This window comes from Lepisma saccharinum, chromosome 11 (assembly GCF_977018435.1).
Source record: "Lepisma saccharinum chromosome 11, izLepSacc3.1, whole genome shotgun sequence".
Lineage (NCBI taxonomy): Eukaryota > Metazoa > Arthropoda > Insecta > Zygentoma > Lepismatidae > Lepisma > Lepisma saccharinum.
In genome coordinates this window covers 29,637,192-29,661,212 of record NC_139239.1, presented here as the reverse complement: position 1 = coordinate 29,661,212, position 24,021 = coordinate 29,637,192, and positions in this window count along the sequence as shown.

The following is a 24,021-nucleotide window of genomic DNA, read 5'->3' as shown; positions in this document are numbered from 1 at the left end:
TATTCATGCATGACTAACAGACTGAGACGATACAATGAGAAAATAAATCAGTTCGATAAGCCACAATATGCAGCTTGTCTCTTCTTTACGAAAGGTTGCATTTATTTCTGAATGTTCGTTTCGAAGTAACAGGTTTCGCCTTTTACTGATGGACTTCACCAATCGAATGTAGGCTTGTCTTGTGGGACTTGTCATGTTGAAACGGTTTGGAATGTTGCTTTTTTTTAATATGAGGACTAACTATTCAAAATAGCGAATCGTACTAAATCGTTCACTGCATATGTTTCAACTGTCTCATCTTAGTGCTGTGTGTGCTTCTTAACATAGAGTTAAATTTGTTAGCTTTATTTTCGTTATATCGTTTTCTCTGGAAATGTAACACTTTTCACAAATTTTGAAGTAAACGAACTTGAACTATTTTGTCACCGTAGGTTACCTGCTCGTTTCGCCGTAACATGAAGGCACGTAGGTGATCAGCACCCTGCTCCGGCCACCTGTATTCCCCCGCAACTTGCCACCAGGTACCAATTTATTAGTGGCTGGGTGAACTCGAGAGCCCCCTTTATGCAGAACAAAGCCAGGAAAATTCCCAACTAAGATCATCATCCCAGGAATCAAACCTGATCCGTCGTGTGGCCGACTTCAATACCGAGGCTCTTTGTGACGACATGAGGGAAAAAGTAAATTGTTTTTCATAGTGATTCGCAGTGATTGGTGTTAAGATTCATATTGTACTTAATATGATCAAAATTAGCCTCTTTGATTATTGAGAGTTCACAGGTACAATTGCTCTATCTTATAAAATGTATATTTTGTAGATGGGTCAACTGCATCTATGAATCATAATGTTCAAATGGAGCTAATTTTGTTGTTATTGTGTTCAATATGAACTATAACACTATTCACAGTTCCGTGACATAAGAGACTCAAGCTAGTGCCATCTGTGTTTCAAATTTTGAGTACCTTGCTGGTGTTTTAAAAAGCCACTGCACTTTAACACTTAAAGGTGGTAAAACGGTTCTGCAACGTGGATTATAACACCAGAAAATCTTTGTGTTTTTGTTTGTAATTTTCTCATTATTACTAATAGACTGAAAGAAGCACCTATGTTGCATCATATTTTATTATTGACGTACAATCTGCGAAGTAATAAAAAATGCAGGTTCCTTCTCTTCAATGTCCGAGAAAAAGATGCATAAATAGCCCAGCATCCCTTTTTTTCTCAGGGATGTGATGAATTCCTTGCAACTCACAGCAAAGTTATTGAACTCCCGGCTCCATTCCTTAAGCCGCTCTCTCCCCCATCCAGCCTCCCTCTTCTTGTTTGCTACGCGGAACATTAATGCTGAAAAATGGATTCCTTTCTTATACGTAAGACTTCCTCCCCTTTCAACTCCCTGGTGTCATAAACTCAGTTTCTAACTTACGATAAATGTTTCCAGATAACGGATGATGGCCTCAGGATTTTCAACCTTATTTGCATCCTCCGATAATCTGATTTCAGAGGCGCAGGTTACGGATTAAAATATGTTCGAGCTCCGTGTACGACCACGAATGCATCTAATAACTGCACATAAACATCAGCCTTATGCACTCGATGGAGTACTAAATGTTGAATTCGCCTGGCGACGGCTCCAGGAAATGCGAAAAAAATTACATAATAATTCCGTTCCCATTCATCTAGTGTAAATATATCAACTGTTTTAGGACTTGTACAAATTTGTTGTCTAGTACTTCATTCTACATATCTTTACCATTTTTAATCTGTTTATGATTTTTCTGATATATATCTCAAAATTCTCCATAATTTTGTGCTTTAGGAACCGTTTTCTAATATGGCGGACGAAGTTTCAGACGAATTTCTGAGGATATTTACTCTGCCCTTTTCTTAAGTCAAAATTGTACACATTTATGCTAATTATATTTTGCCGTTATTTGTCAAAATTATGTCTCATTTTTCTACGCTGGAAATCACGCCATGCGTTGGAAATCACTACACTTTTCTTATACAGCACCTTGTGCAGCGCCCTGGTGAAGTTCTAGTCGTGTGGGGTCGAGACTACAAAATGATACAACTAGTGCTAGGATTTTGATGCAAATGCATCTTCTTTTTGGTAAGGCAGAAACATTGCATAAGTAGATAGGAACGTGTTTTACACGTAAGTGAATAAATTGGGATGCCTTTGTTAGGGCATTTTTTGCATTGTTTGACCCTTTTGGAGTAAAGGTCATTTTTTTAACTTTTAAACCGTTTAAGTCGTTTCACCGGCCTTTTAAAAGTCATATTATGCATTTTTCTACATTTTGGTGAAAGAAGGGACATTTTACATTCAAATCTAACCCTTTGAAGGAGAGAGGTTCCAGACTCTCGTCTCATTGCTTGCCTTCAGCGCAGTTCTGAATGACTGTGTTTAAAGAAGCAAAGAAATTCTGTCCAGTATTGTTGATACAAGCTGTTGTGTAACAATTCAGCTCAAACAATGTGATTTCCCACTCTATCAATAAATACATTGTCGCCAGACGGATTATTTTTGAAAAACGAAGGGTACAAAGTTTTGTGCTCTGTATCGGACATTTTGTCAGGAAAGCAATTTGCACTCCATGGAATTGAAAGTGACTTAACAGCAAGTGATATTGTTTATTTCAAGTACGCTCCTCTTGTGTCGGTGGAAGTCGAGAGAAGTTTTTCCATGTACAAGGCTCTCTTGTCCGACAACCGACAATCATTCACTTTTGAAAATTTGCATAGGAGTTTCATTGTGTACTGCAACTCAGTACTTAAAGTGTTAAAGATGACAAAAACTGAACTTTCTTACTTGTACTACCATACGCAATGAACATGTGATAGATACTGTAACGTTAATTTGTAATTAGAATTTCTCTTGGTAGTTTATAAATTTGTTTTAAAAATCTTTCAGCATTTTAGGTCATTTTTCTAAGTTTATAGGGCATTTTCTTGGATGTATTAGATCATAAATGCATTTTTAAAGGCATTTTTTTTGACAATTTTAAGGTCATGAAAATCCTAGCCCTAGATATAACAGTGCGGTAAGGTAAAGCTTCCCTCTGCACACTGCAAAATACTATTAAGGCTTTGGGGGGGGGGGGGGGGTTAGGAAGGAGCCCTCACACAGTAGGGCTGTGCGATATGGATTTTTCGATATCGAAGTTCGATATCGATTGTTTATTAATTGAATTTTAGTGTTATCTACGAGAATCAGGTTGTTGATGGTGACAAGTATAGCGCTCGCCGCGGGGACGAACTTGGGAGGTGAATGATGTGAAATTGCCTCTGATTAATATTGAAATGTGTAATGTTCCTACTTCATCGAACTTGCTGGTTACCTGTGTGTGCCCAAGTATAGGGATCGGAGAAATTCGGACCTACAGGATCGTGAGGTGATTGGGAAACGGAACAGGGGCGCACATATGAATCCTGTACTGTTTCGTACTGTTTGCTGTTGCTAAGTACCGTCAAGTGCAACAGAATGCATGTACAGACAAATTTAAGGACGCTGACATCGACATGTCGACGTCCATATTATCGATATCGATATATCGAGATCGATATTTTTACGATATCGACCCTTCGATATATTAAAATTATCGTCTTGATATCGATATTTCGAAATATCGCACAACCCTACCTCACAGTCATGTCCTCAGGTACCCATTTAATTCGAGGCTGGGTGAATCCCAGAAGTGTAGTAAGGTACAGTCTTTTGATCACGAGGAAACAAGCCCATTATATAATATAAAACAAAAACGAAATGGACGGGTTAAAGTTACAGTGGTATAAGTCACTTTGTATAAAAAAAAAAGACAGACACAGAAACCAGATCGAGATAAGTCAATCTGTTAACAGAAAACGTGGAGTACATCAGAGATTCATTCAACTGGCAACAGATGACAATTGAAGTTCTAGTGATAAAGTTGTGTTGATCAGCAAAGTGCTGTGAGTCAGATTCTTTGTTTTTTTAAACAAAAGTGACTTACACCAATGTAACTTTAACCCATCCAAATATAGGTACAAAAAATATTACTGAAATAAAAAATAAACATAAGAAAGAAGTTACAATTCATTATGAAATTCAAAAGGAAATAAAGGAAGATTTTCAACACAAGTTTGAAACAGAAACAACCTATGTAATAAATGACAACATAATAATAAATCATGTACCAACAATACTTCAGGATGAATATAAAAATATATTAGAGAAAGACTTTACTCAGGACGAAATAACTAAAGCGGTATGAAGTTTACGTGTAAATGTATCACCAGGTATAGATGGTATTACAAGTGAATGTTTTAAAAAGGTATGGCATGGCCTTCTATAGGACCTGCAATAAATAAATGGGTTCAAGAGGTTTTTCACAAAACTAGGATAAGAAATAATTGTTTTACTGGAGTGATTGTTTTAGTACCTAAGACAAATAAGCCGATAACAATTAATGATTACAGATAATTAATCTAATGAATGTTGATTATATATATAATAAAATCTTAACGAAAATTGTATCAAATAGGTTAAAACCATATATGTCATTGTTATACGACGTACGCTTTTAGAAGGAACATGAGTTTAGCCAATACGCTGCCAGCGGTCTTGCGCTATTGTCAAACCAACTGCTAGCGGAAGGGGAACACAGAGAATTCGTTGTGTCCAATATTCAACTTTTTATATATAATGCATGCACGTGATATTTGAGTATAATGAAATATATAGTGAAGAATTCTACACAGGATTATATCATATCAATGCAGCATATAAGATACACTCGTACCTGAAAGAAGTTTGAAGGTATTTAGTATAGAGAAACTGCAAAACCATCATCACCATCGCTTGTTTCTGTTTTCTGGCATGTTTCCCAAGAGATTTGAATAGGGGTTAACCGATTTCTGTGGTAGATACTTTATCCTGTTTTATATTACGCAACACAGTAAAAACAAATACACCACACGCTTTAGCCTTAAGTTCTCGACTCTGAGAAAACTGTTTCATCACGCACTTTTTCCGATGCCAATTCATTGAAGTAAGAATATACTTTAAAAGTAAGATTTCTGTCTTGTGAACTTAATATTTTACCCTCGGTGCCTGTACTACTGGTACTACGTTTCGAGAGCAACGTTATGAATTTGATTGATTTGTTTTACTTTGCTTTTCTGTCATTTTTGGCTAATTGCGAAGATGGGAATGAGTAATGATATAATGATATTGATGAATGGGCATTCATAAACATCCATGTCCAGGCCGAGATTCGAACCCGGGACCCCTCGCATCGTATCGCGATATGCTAACTACTGCACCATAGGAGCCGGCGCGACATTATTTAATAACACTCACGGAACTCAAACTGACTTAACTGACTCGCAATGTTTGTGGACGCCCACAACAATGAAGGGTTATTGTGTATATTCAGCCGAATTTGACACCCATAGCTTTACCAAGACACAACAACTCAGCGGGGTCAACACGGTGGCAACGAAAAAAACAGACTGAACACGGATGGAAAACGAAAGTGTCATTGTGTGTGTGTGTGTAGAGACGTGTTGTTTCCCGTGTTTCTTCGAGAAGCGATAACTCCGGCTGTAGGCGACGGAAATTCATGGGACTTGCACGGCCATGTTCAAAATGTCGTCTCCCATCTTATGATTAACCTTAAAGTGGCGAGTTTTATGCAAACTTCTTGCGCGCAAGAAAAAATACGGAACACGGCGTTTAACTTGCACGCCGCAGTCTCCTAACTGTACAACGTTGCACTTCTGCCACTGGCTGGTCGCCAAAGACACGCTCTCAGTAGCTCCGCCCGATATCGCTTCTAAAAACGTGCGTCGTTATAGTAGGTAACACACAATATGGAATGCCAAGTGTTGGCACCATACACCAAGCATTAATGATAACCAGATATATAATAGCAACCTACGAAGAGAAGAGTGACACTGGCGCACCTATTTTCACGCTTGACTTTGCTTCTACATATGATTATGTTAGCCATAGATACTTAAAATTAGTTTTACAAAACTTGGCTTTGTGACAAATTTATTTGTTGGATACAACTATTAACTAGAAATGTATGTATTAAGGTACTTGTTAATGTATTCCTAACGTTGACAATACAAGTGAAAAGAGGAGTTTTACAATCTGATCATGTTATAGTTATCACCTTTTCTGAACAGGTTTCAAACAAAATTGTCATCTCTGAGATATTGTGAAAATAACTTATATTTGGGTGGGTATATGGACGAACGACGTAACAACCTTCGTTAATTCGAAGACTGATTATATGAGGAAGTTATAACACTTCTAAATGTATACATGCAAATGCAGGTGCAAGAAATCAATTATAAATAATCGTATTTGTTGCCACTGGGAAAGCAAACGAACTTAACATATGGATGTGAAATTGTAGCTAAAGATAAAGTAAAAATATTGCGGGTAGTATTTTCAGAATATAATTACAACCGACGATAAATATAAATTTTGAAACAATAACAAACAACATACAAGGTTTGATTAAAACCAATGTGTTAAGAAATCTATCGCTTATATCACGAGTGCATTATTTAAACAGATACATATTCCCAAAAGTTTGGTTTGTGGCAGCACTCTTTCCACTGCTAAGAACAATTGCAATACGTTTACGATCGCTGTACATATTTCTTGTGGAAAGGACAGGTTTTCAGAGTGGCTTATCACACAGCAGTGCAACAGCGAACAGCAGGTGGTTTGGGACTGACGCACGTGGAATGGAAAGCAGCGGCCTTGTTCAACACGTGCAATTTGCAGATGCTCACACAACAACAGTTAGTTACACAGCGACAATGCTACGGTCGATCTTAAACAAAATTCCCTTGACCTTGCCAATGCACAGGGCAGCTATCCCGAAAACCTGGAGGAAACTCAGGGGGGTAAAGGCGGCCAGGGACGTGGTGCTGATCACATCACCCCTACCTTCGGTTGTGATCAAGAAAAGCTCCACACCCTCTATGCGTCTTCATGGCGTGGTGCAAAGCACAGGGAAACACTTTCATTTTTTTATAAGTAGTGTAGGTGGCCGGGTTCTGCGCCCGAAAGTGAGGCTCGGTGAGGCTCGCCTTAATGGATTTCTCTCGTAAGGCGCGAGCCTCATTTTCTCGCAGCCTTTCACCTCGCCTTAATGGATTTCTCTCGTAAGGCGTAGCCTTTCACCTCGCGTTAATGGATTTCTCTCGTAAGGCGTAGCCTTTCACCTCGCGTTAATGGATTTCTCTCGTAAGGCGCGAGCCTCAAGCAGTGTCGCCAACTCCTCACTCGAAAAAAATCACCAACTGATATTTTGAAGCCTTTCACGGTGTATGTTAACCTCACAAGCAGTGTTGCCAACTCGAAAAATGGAGCTCGCCTTAATGGATTTCTCTCGTAAGGCGCGAGTCTCATTTTCTCGCAGTGTCGCCAACTCCTCACTCGAAAAAAATCACCAACTGATATTTTGAAGCCTTTCACGGTGTATGTTAACCTCACAAGCAGTGTTGCCAACTCGGGCGAGGCGTAGCCTTTCACCTCGCCTTAATGGATTTCTCTCGTAAGGCGCGAGCCTCATTTTCTCGCAGTGTTACCAACTCCTCACTCGAAAAAAATCACCAACTGATATTTTGAAGCCTTTCACGGTGTATGTTAACCTCACAAGCAGTCCTTTGACCTACTTTAGCTCGCCTTAATGGATTTCTCTCGTAAGGCGCGAGCCTCAAGCAGTGTTGCCAACTCCTCACTCGAAAAATCACCAAGGTTTTTTTGGGTCTAACCTAACCTAAAGCAAGGAGCTGGCAACACTGCTTGAGGCTTGCCTTAATTAATTGCATAAAGCAATTTGCCAACCTACTGGTACTTTTGCCATAGCTTTTTACAAAAAAAAAGAGAGGGAAGAGTTAAACAACCGACAATGCTGCTAATATTTACCTACAGCTTTGTTTTACTTGGCAAGGGTTTAGCCAATTTATACACTGGTGCAACATACACACACTGCGCAATAGAGCCGGCAACAAATATATACTGCCGTAAAAGAGAGAGATGGATGGATGGCAACACAGTATGTGTGTGCGTGTGTGTGTGTATAATATGTAGCATTATTAACTAGAGTGTGTTGGCAACCCACCTGCAACTAAAAAAAAAAGATAGAGATACCAACATTGCCGTAAGATAAAGAAAGAGAGACCTATCGCGACCTTTGTAAACCTCTCTCGGGGGAAACACGATGTGCTATACACACGTGCGCGCTGGCGCCTCTTATTATTTTCGTATTGTGAGGCAAACAAATAAATAATTGTTGTGTTTTTTTTAGGATGCCTGGCCCCTATAACCCCGCCAGGGTGCGTGGTGCCCAACCCAAAAAGGTTCTAACGGCTGCGGTTGTAGATTACCGCACCTCTGTAGGGTATCACGTGTTTTTTTTTTTCCCCCAAACTTCCATAAAACCCTACAGAGGACCTCCGTAATGCATGCAACGTGTACTAACGACTCTAGTGTTATTTTGATGTTGTAATATTTTTGGATATAGAGTTTTATTGTGAGATATAGATAAAAATAATTATGTTTATTATAATATTTTTTTGATGAAGATGGAGAATGTATGTGTGTGTGTTACAAATAAAGTTGCATGCTTTTTTTTAGTGTGTGTGTATGTGTTTTTGATGTTCGACAGCATCTGAAACGATAAAAAAAAGAATTTTATTGTTAATTTTCTCATGTAAAAAACAACAACAACAAAATTTTTGTGCAAAAATTTCTGATTGTCTCGTGCTATAGTACAAAAAAGATATTGTAACTGATAACTGATGAAATTGACATTGTAACTGATCTTGAACTAGTGAAATTTTCGTATTGTGCCATTGAAACTGATTGTGCTAGTACAAAAATTTCTTATTGTGCAAAAAAAGATGTTAAAAACTTGTTAAAACTGCTCTGTGACCCTCTCGTTCTTCACGTCGTGGACGAAGGACTTCTCGGCGACCAGGATGACACTGCATACGGTGTCCTCGGGCAACGGGCTGTTGAACTCGCAGACGATCTTGATGTTGGTGCGATCGTTGACCACCACCTGCTTCCTCTTTGTGGTATTGATAACGGACATGGGTCTGTGGGTTATGAATTCGCTGGGCGTGTAGTACATGTCCACGTTTCCCTCGGTCACGCGTTTGAAAGAGGTGTAAGCTTCGTAAAGTTTGAGGTAATCGTCTTTGGTCATGTCGAGGTTGTAATTCTCGCGCGGGAACACTTCGTTTCTTCCATTTTTTAGATAAATGTTTTTGATCTTGCAGTTGTCGAATTTGCTGGAATCTTTTTCCTGATTTTTATCGCGCCCAGTCTGAAAAAGCACCACGACGAAATCTGGCATGTCGAACTGTATGTTGTTGAATTGAGTCGTGACGTCAAATTCCATGTGACTTCCCGACGCCATCTTCTGCACGCACTGGTAACCGTGAAAGTGAATCGGTACCTGCGGACTCTTCAAGATCTCCGCTTTGTACTTGAGGGCGTAGTTTGTTTCGTATTCCACGATCGGCATTCTCAATTCCATGCTCCGTATGACGCACTTGGCCGCTTCGGGTAATGTGTTGGCTATCGGCGTGCCGTCGGCGTTCAGGTTGGTGTATCGCATCAGTGCGTCGTTGTCGTTGGCCGCTCTTCGAAACGTGACGCGCAATCCTCCCTTCCACATGATCTCCTTGTAGTCCGAGAAGAATCCCGGCAGCAGACGCATGGGAAAAAGCACTGTGTGACTTGTCGTCGATATTTTGGTCCCCGCTTCGAATCCTCCCGCCTGGTAGTATGCTGCGTCCGTTTTGGATAATTTCAATGTTCCCACTGCCGTCGACGTGATGCCTGGATAATCGATTCTGTCGATGACAGTGTTGTGTTTCCTCACCTCCACCTGCGAGAACAGGTGAGGCACGAAGTTGTCCACGAGTATCAAATTTGCATTGGGCGGAAACGCGTCTCCGCTTTCCTTCTTCACCACGTCGAATTGAAGGTAGAGGTCCGCTCTGTGAGGATGAACAAACCCATCGCCTACGTCCACGTCGTATTCGATCTCCCTGTTCGCTTCGTTGAGATTGGCGAACGTGCGACGGTTGGGAGGGAAAGATTGCAATTCGTAACTTTCGATTTGCTCCATTTTTACTATGCGTGTTATTTATTATATGTTGATCTCCACGATGGCCGTCGTAGTGGCACCTGCGAAATCCACCACGTCTCCTTTCTCGTTTGTCACCACCAACTCTATGTTGTCTATGCGGTTGCGGCATACTGGAAAATAGATCGGCGAAGAGGGTGTGTAGATGATCGGTTCCATGAACTCGGAACTGGGTTTGAACGTAGCTATGATTCCCGTCTGCTTGTGACTTCCCAGCAATCCGTCCGAAGATTTAGTAATCATGCCTTCCGCCACGTTACAGTGAACGTTCAGAGTCTCTATGGCCAGAAATTTAGGAATGTTGGTTGCCGTATGCTTGATGCCAGCTTCGAGTTTGGTGTTGTTTTCGAAACCTAAAAGTTCTCCCATGGTGCCCAGGTCCACGGTCTCCGTCGCCGACACAATTTCCACTCTGTGCGTGACCGAATTTTGAGAAAGGTACGTGCCTTTGGGTAACTGAGCTTGCAAAGTGGAAAGATTGTACTGTCCTGGCGTGACGACGATGTGTTCGCTTCCGACGCTAATTTTGTTGTTGTGCTGCGTGACGTTAGGTATGAGGTACATGCTGTAGAATGCACGCAGAGCTACGGATTTAGGATAGATGATGTCGTCGTGCAGCGTGAGTTTCAAGATCGAAGATTCGCTCGTGAGATGGAACACGCCCATCGTGTTTAAGATTCCACAATGCTTTCTGAAAATGTTCCACCGACGGGTTATTTATTTTAGACATGTATGCGAGAACAGAAAGGCAAAGGTGGCCGCAGTTAACATCGGTGAAACCCTGGATGCGTTTGTCATTGTAGTAGAGGTTGGCAACACTGAGATACTTCACCAACCTGGCAGGTGGTGTGCCACCGAACGAATCGAAAACAAATGCATTGTTATCGTCAATTTTGAGGTAGCATATCCAATGTGTACCAGGATTTTTGTAACTGTCCAGGTTGACCACGCCATACTCTTTTTTCTTCACAGCAGAGGGTAGAGAATCGGACATGAAAACACCCCTGAAGTTTTTTATTCCCAACAGTTCGATCAGAGATTCAATATCGAAGTTGGACAGGGCTTCTTCTTTTTTTTATATTTCTTCAAAGCATCGAGGTTGCTTTTTTGTTTTTTGGTTATACCTTTCCCCTTCTTCTCCATAGCCATGTTGTGACGTTTCTGTTCTTCCAATTCTGCCTTGTTCTTCTTCGAGTCGATGACGGTTTTCGCGATGGCGGCGCTACCGCCGGCCAAACTTCCAACGGCCCCCAATGCTGCCAGGATGGCTGGGATGCTGAATATGAAACCTCCGATTTTTTGCTGTTTCCGCGAACGCTGCAAGCGTCTCAATTGAGGTGTGCTGAGAAGTAATTTCATTCCGTGTCCTTTCGTCAAGCAAGAACGTTTCTTCTCGCGTTGTTTCTTGGTGAGTAACCCATCGAGGGCACCTAGATTTTTCAGATTGGAGTATGGTATCTGGTACACGACACCTTTGGGCTTCATGTTGATGCTCTATATGTTATCTTCACGGTATGTTATTTATATATATGTTCTGAGATTTTTTGTGTAATTTTTTTCGGTATGTTATTTATATGTAAATGTTCTGAGATTTTTTTCAAGGATATACTCCGCGCAGAACCGTTACACAAATTCTATTACGTGCTTTGTTTTCTTACCAAGAAGTTCCTTTGTACCCTTGTACACGATTTGAGTTTTGTTCTCGATTAAAATAGCTAGCTTTTCGTCGGATAACATGTTAGCGTATCGATCTGGCAAAAATAGACTGTATTGTGCGTTGAGCAACAGACGCGCCCTGGGACCATACTGGGTAGAAACAATTGAACCGGAAGTTATCGTGTAAGGTTTGTCCACTTCCAATTCCTGAATTTTTACATATTCGACTGATGAATTTAGCATTTGTTTTAATGCTTGGGCGTCTAGTGATTGTTTACTCATTTTTATAAGATGGCAAACACAACTGGAGTTTTTTTTTTACGTAGTGTTATTTATATACCGAAGAAATTTTTTTCACGGTTCGAGAATTTTTTTTATTTCTACACACCCCATCCAAATTTTTGTTTTGTGTTCATGGCGATGGTGGTGCCCAGTGCTGCAACTCTTTCTCCCAGCGAAGCGTCTCTGCTAACGAATCTTTCGAAAGCTGCGTGCTCTAACTTTCTGTCTGCTTCGTGACGTGCATCCAGATCGGTGCGAGTGGTGTTGTAGGCGATGTCGTGATCTTTGCATGCGGCGTCCAACGGATTCACACCCTTGTCTCCTCTCTTCAATCTTTTCTCGAGTTTGGTACCCGGTCCGCAGAACTGGTAGCCGGGTAAATGCATCTCGAAAGGTAACTTGTTGATGATGTCGTTCACGAGTCCCTTTCCTTCGGCCACGTTCCAGAATCTCGGAGGCAGCGTGTTGATAATTTTAATGAGGTAACCTATGCCCTTGTCGTCGTTCACGATGAAGTTGGAAAGTTTTGTGTTGATCATGTCCACGATGCCAACCTTCTCGTTGTAGAAATTATGATTGCCAGCATTCTCCTCTCCTGCAATAACCAACAATCGGTCTATGAGCTTGCGCACGTCGTCCACCCACACAAACTCTTTGGGCAGGGTGTTGTAGAGTTTGACGCCGCTGCCTGTTTTGACCTGGTTCCAAATCGGCTTGATGAGATTTCTGTACTTCTCGCCGCTGCTCGATTTCACCCTATTCTGCGAGGCGTCGTTGTTCTGGTACAAGGCATCCGTCATGATCAAAATTTCCTTGTAACTCTGGTAATCTTCGTCGGTGTAATCTTTCGGCTGCTTTTTGGCAACAAGTTCCCACAGTCCCACCGTACCCGGATACCTGTTCCAACTATCCTTCTCGCCTAAATTAACTTTAATGTCGTTGCCTTCGAAGGTCACCTTCGATTTTCCAATCTTCCAAACCACACCGCCGCCTTCGTTGCTCTCCATGCTCGGATACAATCCGAACACTTCATCCTTGTCGAATTTCCCTGTGCTCAGGTAGTCTCGTGCCAAAGGTCCCAACTCGATTTTATCCAAAGACGACGGCGTGCCACCTATGGCTCGATGTCGTGCCGGTATGTCCTTCAGTTCGAACGGCGTCGAAGGAATGCTCGAAATGGGCGTGGGTACGGTGTAACTTTTAGCTGCAAGTGGTACGAGTTCGTTGATCAAATTTTTATTTTGTTCCGTGACGCTTTTAATTTCTTTACCTAGACCGCTGATGGCGTCGATCACAGGTTGATCTTGACGTTTCTTCTCTTCGTAGAATCCGCGATTCTCGGATTTCCAACCTTTGAAGCGTTTCGCGAGGTAATCGCGAAGCTTGAGATTTTCGTCTTCGATTTTTCGTTTCGTCATAACGTTATTTATACACGTCGTTTCTCACAACGTTGCAAAGTTTAGAAAGTCGTTGATTTTGTTTCTGTATTTTCCGTCGTTGGGTTTTCTCGTCATGTCGATCGTCGCGAATCCGAAATCGTCACTGTTCCAACAGTGGGAACAGCAGCGTTCCGAAAATTGATTGTAGTTCATGTCTCCGCCTACGTAGTCATCGTACGCGTGCTTGAGGTTGGTGTGATCTTGACGAAACAAACATATGAAATTAGCGTTGTCGCGTACTAACTGTTTTGGAATTTTGGAAAACGTTTGAGCTAGGAAGAAGCAATCTATTCCTTTGTGACGACCTTGCGTGAAAAAATTGCGAATTTCATTTTGATTTTCCAGAATAACATCGTCGAACACAACAACTGAATTTTTACGACAATCGTCGAGTGGCATTATTTCCGAAGCGATCGTTGCAATGTCCAGACCATCGTACAGTTTCATCAGTTGCTGGTATTTCGCTTGCTCCAAACTTTTCGAAAATACGTAGAGGTGCCTGTTCTTCCAATCTAACCAATTCGGTGCGAGGAGAAAATTGTCCACGAGCAGTGTCGTTTTCCCACACCCTGAAGGACCTACGATGAGACAGCGGATGCTGTCGGGAAGCAACTCGCCGTTCTTTTTTTTGTTTGACTTTCCGAATCCGGTAGACGCTTCACCACGTTCCACGTACTCACAAGATCACTTCGTTCGCGTCGATCCAACTCTTTTCTGGAAGCCCCAGCCATTTGACAAACAGTTTGTCTCCTCTCTTACGCAAAACTTTTTCGATGAGGTACGTGTTGGGATGTTTTGTTTTAGAGAGTTCCTCTTCGTAAAATCTTCCTTTCAAAATCTCGTCGCTACTATCTTTTATTATATACGTGTGTCGGTTTCCGGGTAGAACTCGAACCACCGTAAAAAGTTCCGTGCTCCAATTTTTTGTGAACCCCTTCTCGAAGGTGCGTTTGAATTTGCTGATTCTCACCTGGTCTCCAATTTTGAATTTTGATTTCTTGGTAGTCGTGTGAGTGTACTTTGGACAGTAAACTGTAGAAATTAAACGCTGCTCGTCAGATTTCGAAACGTCAGCTGGCTTCATGCCTATCGTTCTGTGTACCGTATCATTATAGGTGTCGACGAGTTCTGGCAGGATGTCGACCCATTTGTAATTTCCCCGAAGCGTGAATCGTTTCCACATGTGTGTTTTCAAGGTTCGATTAAATCTTTCCACGATGCTGGCTTTGATGTGACTGAAGGTCGAGTAATGTCGAATGTCGTGTTTCCGAATAAACTTTTGGAATACGGCGTTGTAAAATTCTTTACCCTTGTCCGTTTGCAAAAACCGAGGTCGTCTGTTGCTTTCGCGAAAAATTAATTTGAATGCTTCCGTGACGCATGTCCCCGTTTTGGCTTTCAACGGCAGAGCCCATGCGAATTTCGAAAACGTGTCTATGACGGTGAGGAGGTACTTGTTGCCCTTGTTCAATTTATGTACGTTTTTTAGATTGCCGCTACTCATCTCGACGAGGTCACTTTGCCAGAGGTCATCGATGCCCTTGGTTACCACAGCTAAACGTTTGTAGTTGCGGCGTGCAGGTTTATGCAATTCTTCGACGATGGCTTGCCTAGACATTTTTAGAGATTACGTTTGAAGAGAAGCACCAGCGTGATGGGATTCAAAGAAGGTGGCACTTCGCTCGTGTTTTGAATGATCAGCTTATCGCCAGCACTCACGTCAAAAACGGTGAGATCTTCGTCTTCGTGTATTTCATATATGTTGCGCGTTTCGTTCCAACGTGCCAGAGGAATGTTTCCTGCTTTCTGGACACCACGATTCGATATCAAGGTCATGGTGGGAACGCTAGCTTTTCTGCCGTGAGACCAGTACGAAAATTCATTTATCTGAATCGTGCCATCGAGGAGAAACTTGTAGTACGGATGATAAGGATGTAACATGTACAGTTTGTTACCTTCGACGAACGTGGAGATTCTCTGTTGATTGGGTACGCTGTTGATTTCGATGGCTTGCAGAGAATGCAGTTTAGCGAATTTAGTATCGACGCTAACGAGGTTGCTGTGAAGCTGTCCCAGTGTATTTTGTACGGGCAACAAATGTTCGACGATGGTATCTGTTACTGTAGAAAATGACGGTTTGATTTTCACTTCCACGTTCAGCCGCTTGAAGTTTTCGTTGAGTTCTTGTAATTTGGCACCGAAAGAGGTCAGCGTCGATTCCTGCGTGGATTCCAGCACTCCAACTTGATCTCTGATGTTGACGACGATACTCTGAAGGTTCTCGACTTGATTCAATTTCGAGCTCTTCTCGGTAAGATCGTTCACGATACTTCGCATCTCGGTAAACTGCGTGTGAAGGTCGGCGACGCTCTGCGAAGTGGGCAGCGTCGACACCAGCGAAGTAAGTTCGTCTCGAATCTGTTCCACGTTCGCCGTTTCCGATTCCAGTCGTTTCAGCATTCGAGATATGTTCCTTTTCAAAGCGTGCAATTCTTTTGAGGTGGGGAGATTAGCCACCCTACTCTCGAGATCGCTCAATGAACTTTTGATGTCGCTCGAATCGGATAGTGCCGTCACCGCTGTTTTCAATTTTTCCAAATCTTCGCTCGAAGGTACGCTCGTCCGTAACGATTCCAAGTCACCCTGTATGTTGTCCAGTTGTCCAGTTTCGACGTTCAAATTTTCTAAATATTCGATCTTCTGCTGAACCGTGCTTAACGTGTCTTGTATGCTCGTCAACGCGTTCGCTTCAGCGTGAATATTTTTAATTTCTTCGTTGATCAACTCCAGAGACGCCTGAAGTGTAGCGATGGTGGTTTGAATGTGTTCGAAATCTTGATAAGCCTCCAATTGAATTTTTATGTTCGCGACGCTTTTGCCGATGACCTGTAGTTCGTCTGACGATGGTAGGTTCGTCATGGTATCTTCCAAAGTCTGTAACTTGGATTTAATTTCTTCCAACGTGCTGGCGAATTCTTCTTGTAATTTGGAAACAACAACATGCAAGCGTTCTACATCAATATCTTTCACGACGGTTTGAAGTTCAGAGAAACTTTTTTCGATTGCAGAAGTTCGTTCTTCGATTTCGAGTTTCAATTTTTCCAAATCTTCATTTTTCGATTGAAATTGCTGTAATTTGAGCAAATCATTTTGAAGCTTATCCACGCTCAACTGTATATTTTGAACGTTGTCGTAAGAAGGTACGTCGACATAATTTTTTATGAGCGTTTTCAGTTCGGAATCGATTTTCAGAATGGGGTCGAGACATTGCGTTTGGAGCGTAGCGATCTCCGACTCTAAACTTTTGTTTAAGGTCTCCTGCAAAGCGATCAAATCGCTCCTTAACTTTTTAATTCTGACGTCCAACATGAGAATCTCTTCTGCGTGGTCTACACGTTTGGTGTGGCCGAAAATATCGTTAGGCATTTTGGTTAACGGTTATTTATAATAGGATAGACGATTCGTAATTCTACGAAGAGAGGAATGAGTTTGTCGTAATCTCCTAGGAGTTCCACGTATAAACAATCTCCTGCGGAAACATCGTACGTAATGTTAGAAAGCATCTTGTCGTGCTTGATTCGAAAAATGTTCTTGCCGGTAGATATTTTGATTTCACCTACGTTTTCCGGATTCACGGTGATTTGAAGTTTTCCATCGATCGGAATTTTGTAAAAATGTAAATTGTTGTTGAAGACGTAAAACACCTTGCCCACATCGTCATCCAATTTCGTCCAAATGCTGTTAAGGTGAACAATCAGTAGACCGTTGAGTTTAGTTAACATGGAAGGTAGAAATTCATGATCTGTCGTCGCGCGGTGTACAGTCTCCATGTTGGTTTGTTTTCGGAAACCAAAGAGATTCATAGGTATGCTGGTTATTTAAAATACGGTCAAAGTTTTTTTGTAATGACAGTCTGTGTTTTTTTTTTGTTTGTTTTATGAATCTTCTGTTGAAGATGGGCATATGTTGCAGGTTTTGCTTTCTGCTAAGCGATAGTGCCCCCACGGCAGTGTGTGGATTCCACATTGGAGGACGCACCTCTTGTCGTCGTTGGGATCCAGGGCAATCTTCCTCACTTTGTTGGTGGTCAACACATGGTCGACGCTCTGGATGCGCTGTTCTGCTCTTAGAACCGACGACCTGGTCTTGAGGCAATCCACGAAGTCCTCGAATGTGAGATGCTCCCGAACCACCTGTCTGCCGACACCCTTGACCTTCTTGGTAACGCTGCCCTCGGCTTTGATGGTATAGGCCTTGGGGCGAAGACCTGCAAACTCAAGAATCACGTCTCCGTCCTTCTCATCTTTGAGTTTGCCAGGCACCTTCTTGTTACGGGCCAGGATACCGTACTGGTTGGGCTGGGGATAGCCCGAGGTGTCGAAGAGTTTAACCAAAGATGGAACTGTGGCTATATCCCCGTATGCGTCGACTGAGCGAACGTGGTACACCAAGCTGTCCGTGTCCGTGTAGAGAAGCGAGATGTTGTGACCGTAGTGTGGACGTAATATGTCGTTGTATGTCTCGAACATGTGAAGCTTGCTCAGATCCAGAACAGTAGCTCCGACGTAGATGGGTTTGGTGAGTTTCACCACACCTTGCTTCATGTGAATCAGAGCCAGCTGCTCGTTGTAGATTGTTCGAGACTTGAACAATGGACTCGCGACAAGCTGACGACATCGCTCTCTCCTCGTCACCAATTTTATGTCCACGCGATTCCGTACATTCTCCATGGTCTTGCCAAACACCGCATTATTCATAAGCTTGAAGAAATCCTTATCAAGCTCGGACGTGGCTGCGGTGCGGTGTTTAGTGTTGACTTCAATATATGGACGCAACCATCGAGAATGCTCGAACTTGAGGATGTGGTGAACTGCGTGGACTGTGACCCCTCGCTGCATCAACCACTGGAGATTCCGGTAGTGAAGGACGTAATTCTTCTTTGGTTCGAAATCCATGACGAGCTTCTTCTGATTGGAATCGGGTGGACACTTGAACTCGGGTGCAGGGGGAAGATCGCAGAACAAATCCTGCAGCTTCTCGGAGAACTCAAGGTCCACCTCGGCGAAGAACCCATGTTCCGAATCGTCGAAACCTTCAACGTCGAATTTGGAAGGATCAGCCCACTCGAACCCTCTAAAGGGGAGTTTCTGCATCATGGAGTGCCCGTACAAGTTATTCACGTCCGTGTGCATGATGTAGCTCGACGGTTGGGTGGAGTCGTAGCCAGTAGCCATGTGATGGTTGTTGGCGCGCGCGTGCCGTTGCGACACCTGGACCATGCCACCCCGGATAGCGCGTTCCACAAACAGCATCATGTCCACGTCCGAAAAAAGCTCAAGCCTGACTTTCGTCACCAGAAACATGGCTGACCACGCCAGTCCGGGGAGACTATAGAAGTAGGCGGGATCCAGGTGGTAGATCTTCATTGCAGTCGCCCGGAACGTCTGGAACACGTCGGCGAGGAGCGTCACATCAAGTTTGAGGTAGGCGTCGTGGTAGTCTCCGAGAGTTCGACAACCTAGCTCGTGCCACATGGACTGGGCGTGGTGATATTCTTCGTCGGTGATGTTCGAGCCTCGTAGCTGACTGTAGAACTTCGCCTGGGGAGGTAGCAACGTCTCCGCAAACTTGGTAGAGTCGGTGACGTATTCGTAGGGGTAGACCCCCTTACGCCTGAAGAGACCGGCGTCCAAGTTTGGAAAATTTGCAGAGGTAATAAGCATTTGTTCGTTGCTCAGCTTCCCTGCAAGAGCATCGAGGCTGGCCGGGAGGAACCTCAGGGAGTCGAGGAAGCGAAGCTCGATGCTCCTGCTTTTTGAGTTGGGGATCGGCACCCACTTGCTGACGCTAATATAACGCTGCTCATTTTGTGCCAGGACATTGATTCTTGCATTGTCGTATCCAAGATGCTTGATCAGGTGGTGAAAGTCGTACCCCGAGCCATTGTGAAAAAACACTGGGATGAAGCGCGGGTCCCGGGCCAAGCGGTTGCAGTCGTTGCACCAAGGACCAACGTACCTACCGTTAAAGTGATCGTGGTGATGGACTTTACGGTTGTTGATGCTAAACTCACAGGTGCACACAGGACAGGTAGTAGCCTCCTCGTGTCTATGTTGATCGTCGGGGGACAGTGGGAGCATAGACATGGGAGCCAACAGTACCTTCCCCGTCTCGATGGCCTCGACAACCATCCTCTCGAGGAAGTGTTTGGCTGCGTCGGGACCGCGATACACGTAGGGCTCGGGGGCGATGTGTTGGTCTCGTCGCACCACAACATAGGCGAAACTGGATGCCTCGTGGAGTTGGTAAGGGGTGGTGGAGGAAACTTCGGGATCGGGATCGCAAGTGGACAGGGGTTTGAGGAAGGCCTCGAAGTCTGCGATGATGATAGCGGGGTGTTCCACCATGGCACCGTGCATGCGAAAACGCTCCACGGTACCAGGTTCGGACAAGACTGCCACCCCAGGCTCGTTGGCATTGCAATAGAGTTTGTGGCAAGCGAGCTTCTCGACAGCGATGTTGGAACCTCTGATGCGTTGATAATCCTGCTGTTCTCGATTACGAAATGTAGACAAGCACCTGCGACACACCTCGACGTGGGTTTTGTCTTTGCCCCCTTGGCTCGAAACAAGTCTAGAGAGGGAACGGATGAGGGTGTAGTGGTGATGGGTCTCGTCCTTGATGAGCAGAAGATGGATTTCTCGAGCATCATTGTCGACTACGTCGCTCACCCGGATGGGGTACACCACATTTTCGTCAGTGAGGCCATAAACGTTGATAGCCAACCGAGGGTTGTGTGTACGGGCCTCGAACTTGCGAATATCCGAGACCTCCACCGGGTAGTCAATCCCAGCAATGGCATCTTCCAGCTCTGGCTCGTAGGGTAGGTAGTGGTTAACTCGGTGTGGTTGGTTTTTCCAGTGAACGGGGTGCAACGCTGCAAGCACCGACCAAACGAAGCACTTGGCGTCACTGTTCTGAATGTTCAGAACAGCCTTCTTTTCCACAATCGCTTCTGGTAAGGGGACGTAGCTGGAGGCGGAGAGAGGCACAAACTTGCAAAGTTTGACGCGTAGTTCGTGAGGCTCGCCACACAGCGAACCCCCCGAGCCCTTGGCTTGATGTTCTTCTTGCTTTGCCACCAGCTCCTCGACAAACTTGTTGTAGATGTCCTCGAGGTTGTCGACATCCGCCAGATGCAGCGTCTTCGCCTTGGTGTTGTGGCAGAAGCTGTAAATTTCATCAGACGGCTTTTTGTACCAGCAACGTAGCGAAGCGTAGAATTTAGTGGAGTGCGTTGCAAGCGTATCGCCGAGGATGGAAATAATTTGGGCTTGCACGTTCTCCAAAAAACTACGCACGTCGCATGAGTCCTCCGAAGTAAGGGGAAAGTCCTCTAATAAACGCTGGAAAGCAGACTGGTTCGCTTTTATCGCAGGCTTGACGCATTTGGCGGGTGGTGCGTTGATGGACGCTGCTTCTGCCTTCCTCTTGGTTGAGCTGGTCGAAGGCTGGGTCCCAGATGTATTTTTGCTTAAACAAGTAAGCTTATGCTTTTTGACATACGCAATTGTAATGTGTTTATTGCATCCGGAACACAGTTCGGTGGCAGCCAAATGCTTGCCTGGCACGCAGGTGCGACAATGTCTTGCAAAATTTTTGCTTGATATAGTTTTTTTTACACACAGGGCAACTTTTCATAGAGCGCATTTTTTCAGGGTATGTTTATTTATATATGGGTGGTGTTGCCTTCCTCAAATATGTGCTTTAATCAACCCTATAAAAAATAAAAAAAAATATATAAGAAAAATATAATTGTAGATAGAAAAAGCACAATAAATATTGTATGCATGTGTAATTCTATTTAGCTTATTTTTGCTAGACACAAATTTTTCTTCAGATTTTATTACCCATTAGTATATTTTTCCACCAATCTAGTAGAGGTGTGAAACTATGAAAATGTACTTGTTTATATATATTCTATTATTTTGGCTGATATAATAGCAAATATATATATATAGCTATTTTGAAATTCAAAAACTTTCAGGTATACTTATTTTTACATGCAAACATACATCATAAAAAAAATTACACAATCGTATTTTTTTTCCATACACACATTTTTTTATTTTCAGAAAACAAAATTATTTTCGATCTTTTATTTTTTTAAATCAAGCAATAAACATTATTTGTGTTTATAGTATTTGTCGGGCAATAGCAGATAAAACAAGAATAGGTTTTCTACGACCCATAGTTTACGAGTTACAAAAAAAACCCCTGGCGGGGTTAGGGGCCAGGCATCCTAAAAAAAACACAACAATTATTTATTTGTTTGCCTCACAATACGAAAAAATAATAAGAGGCGCCAGCGCGCACGTGTGTATAGCACATCGTGTTTCCCCCGAGAGAGGTTTACAAAGGTCGCGATAGGTCTCTCTTTCTTTATCTTACGGCAATGTTGGTATCTCTATCTTTTTTTAGTTGTAGATGTGTTGCCAACACACTCTAGTTAATAATGCTACATATTATACACACACACACGCACACACATACTGTGTTGCCATCCATCCATCTCTCTCTCTTTTACGGCAGTATATATTTGTTGCCGGCTCTATTGCCCAGTGTGTGTATGTTGCACCAGTGTATAAATTGGCTAAACCCTTGCCAAGTAAAAAAAAAGCTGTAGGTAAATATTAGCAGCATTGTCGGTTGTTTAACTCTTCCCTCTCTTTTTTTTTTTGTAAAAAGCTATGGCAAAAGTACCAGTAGGTTGGCAAATTGCTTTATGCAATTAATTAAGGCAAGCCTCAAGCAGTGTTGCCAGCTCCTTGCTTTAGGTTAGGTTAGACCGAATAAAAACCTTGGTGATTTTTTTCGAGTGAGGAGTTGGCAACACTGCAAGAAAATGAGGCTCGCGCCTCACGAGAGAAATCCATTAAGGCGAGGTGAAAGGCAGTTGGCAACACTGCTTGTGAGGTTAACATACACCGTGAAAGGCTTCAAAATATCAGTTGGTGAAATTTTCGTGGGGTGAGTTGGCAACACTGCTTGAGGCTCGCGCCTTACGAGAGAAATCCATTAAGGCGAGGTGAAAGGCTACGCCTCGCCCGAGTTGCCAACACTGCTTGTGAGGTTAACATACACCGTGAAAGGCTTCAAAATATCAGTTGGTGATTTTTTTCGAGTGAGGAGTTTTCAACACTGCTTGTGAGGTTAACATACACCGTGAAAGGCTTCAAAATATCAGTTGGTGATTTTTTCGAGTGAGGAGTTGGCAACACATGTACACTCACAAACAAAAAAAAGCTAAAAAATTATACACCGTGAAAGGCTACGCCGAGTTGGAAAACACTGCTGGTGAGGTTAACATACACCGTGAAAGGCTACGCCTCGCCCGAGTTGGCAACACTGCTTGTGAGGTTAACATACACCGTGAAAGGCTTCAAAATATCAGTTGGTGATTTTTTCGAGTGAGGAGTTGGCAACACTGCTTGAGGCTCGCGCCTTACGAGAGAAATCCATTAAGGCGAGGTGAAAGGCTACGCCTCGCCCGAGTTGCCAACACTGCTTGTGAGGTTAACATACACCGTGAAAGGCTTCAAAATATCAGTTGGTGATTTTTTTCGAGTGAGGAGTTGGCAACACTGCTTGAGACTTGCCTTAATTAATTGCATAAAGCAATTTGCCAACCTACTGGTACTTTTGCCATAGCTTTTTACAAAAAAAAAAAAAGAGAGGGAAGAGTTAAACAACCGACAATGCTGCTAATATTTACCTACAGCTTTTTTTTTTACTTGGCAAGGGTTTAGCCAATTTATACACTGGCGCAACATACACACACTGCGCAATAGAGCCGGCAACAAACACACACTGCCGTAAAAGAGAGAGATATGGATGGATGGCAACACAGTATGTGTGTGCGTGTGTAGCATTATTAACTAGAGTGTGTTGGCAACCCACCTGCAACTAAAAAAAACATAGAGATGCCAATGTTGCCGTAAGATAAAGAAAGAGAGACGTATCGCGATTTTTGTAAACCTCTCTTGGGGGAAACACGATGTGCTATACACACGTGCGCGCTGGCACCTTTTATTATTTTCGTATTGTGAGGCAAACAAATAAATAATTGTTGTTTTTTTTTTTAGGATGCCTGGCCCCTAACCCCGCCAGGGTGCGTGGTGCCCAACCCAAAAAGGTTCTAACGGCTGCGGCAGCAGATAACCGCACCTCTGTAGGGTTTCACGTGTTTTTTTTTTGTATGGTAGTGGTGGTGTCGACAATAGTGAGTGGGTTAATTGTTGTTGTAGTATTTTGGTTATTTGGCAGAGAGCTGCTGGTAACTGGAGGAGTTAGCGTGGGAACGCGAGAAGAAGGTGACGTCTGATTGTTTCCCGCGTTATTGTTCCCACCCGAAGGTCCTCCCGGCACAGTTCCGGTTGGTCTTTGTGTAGGTGGCCTTGTTGGTATTGCGTTG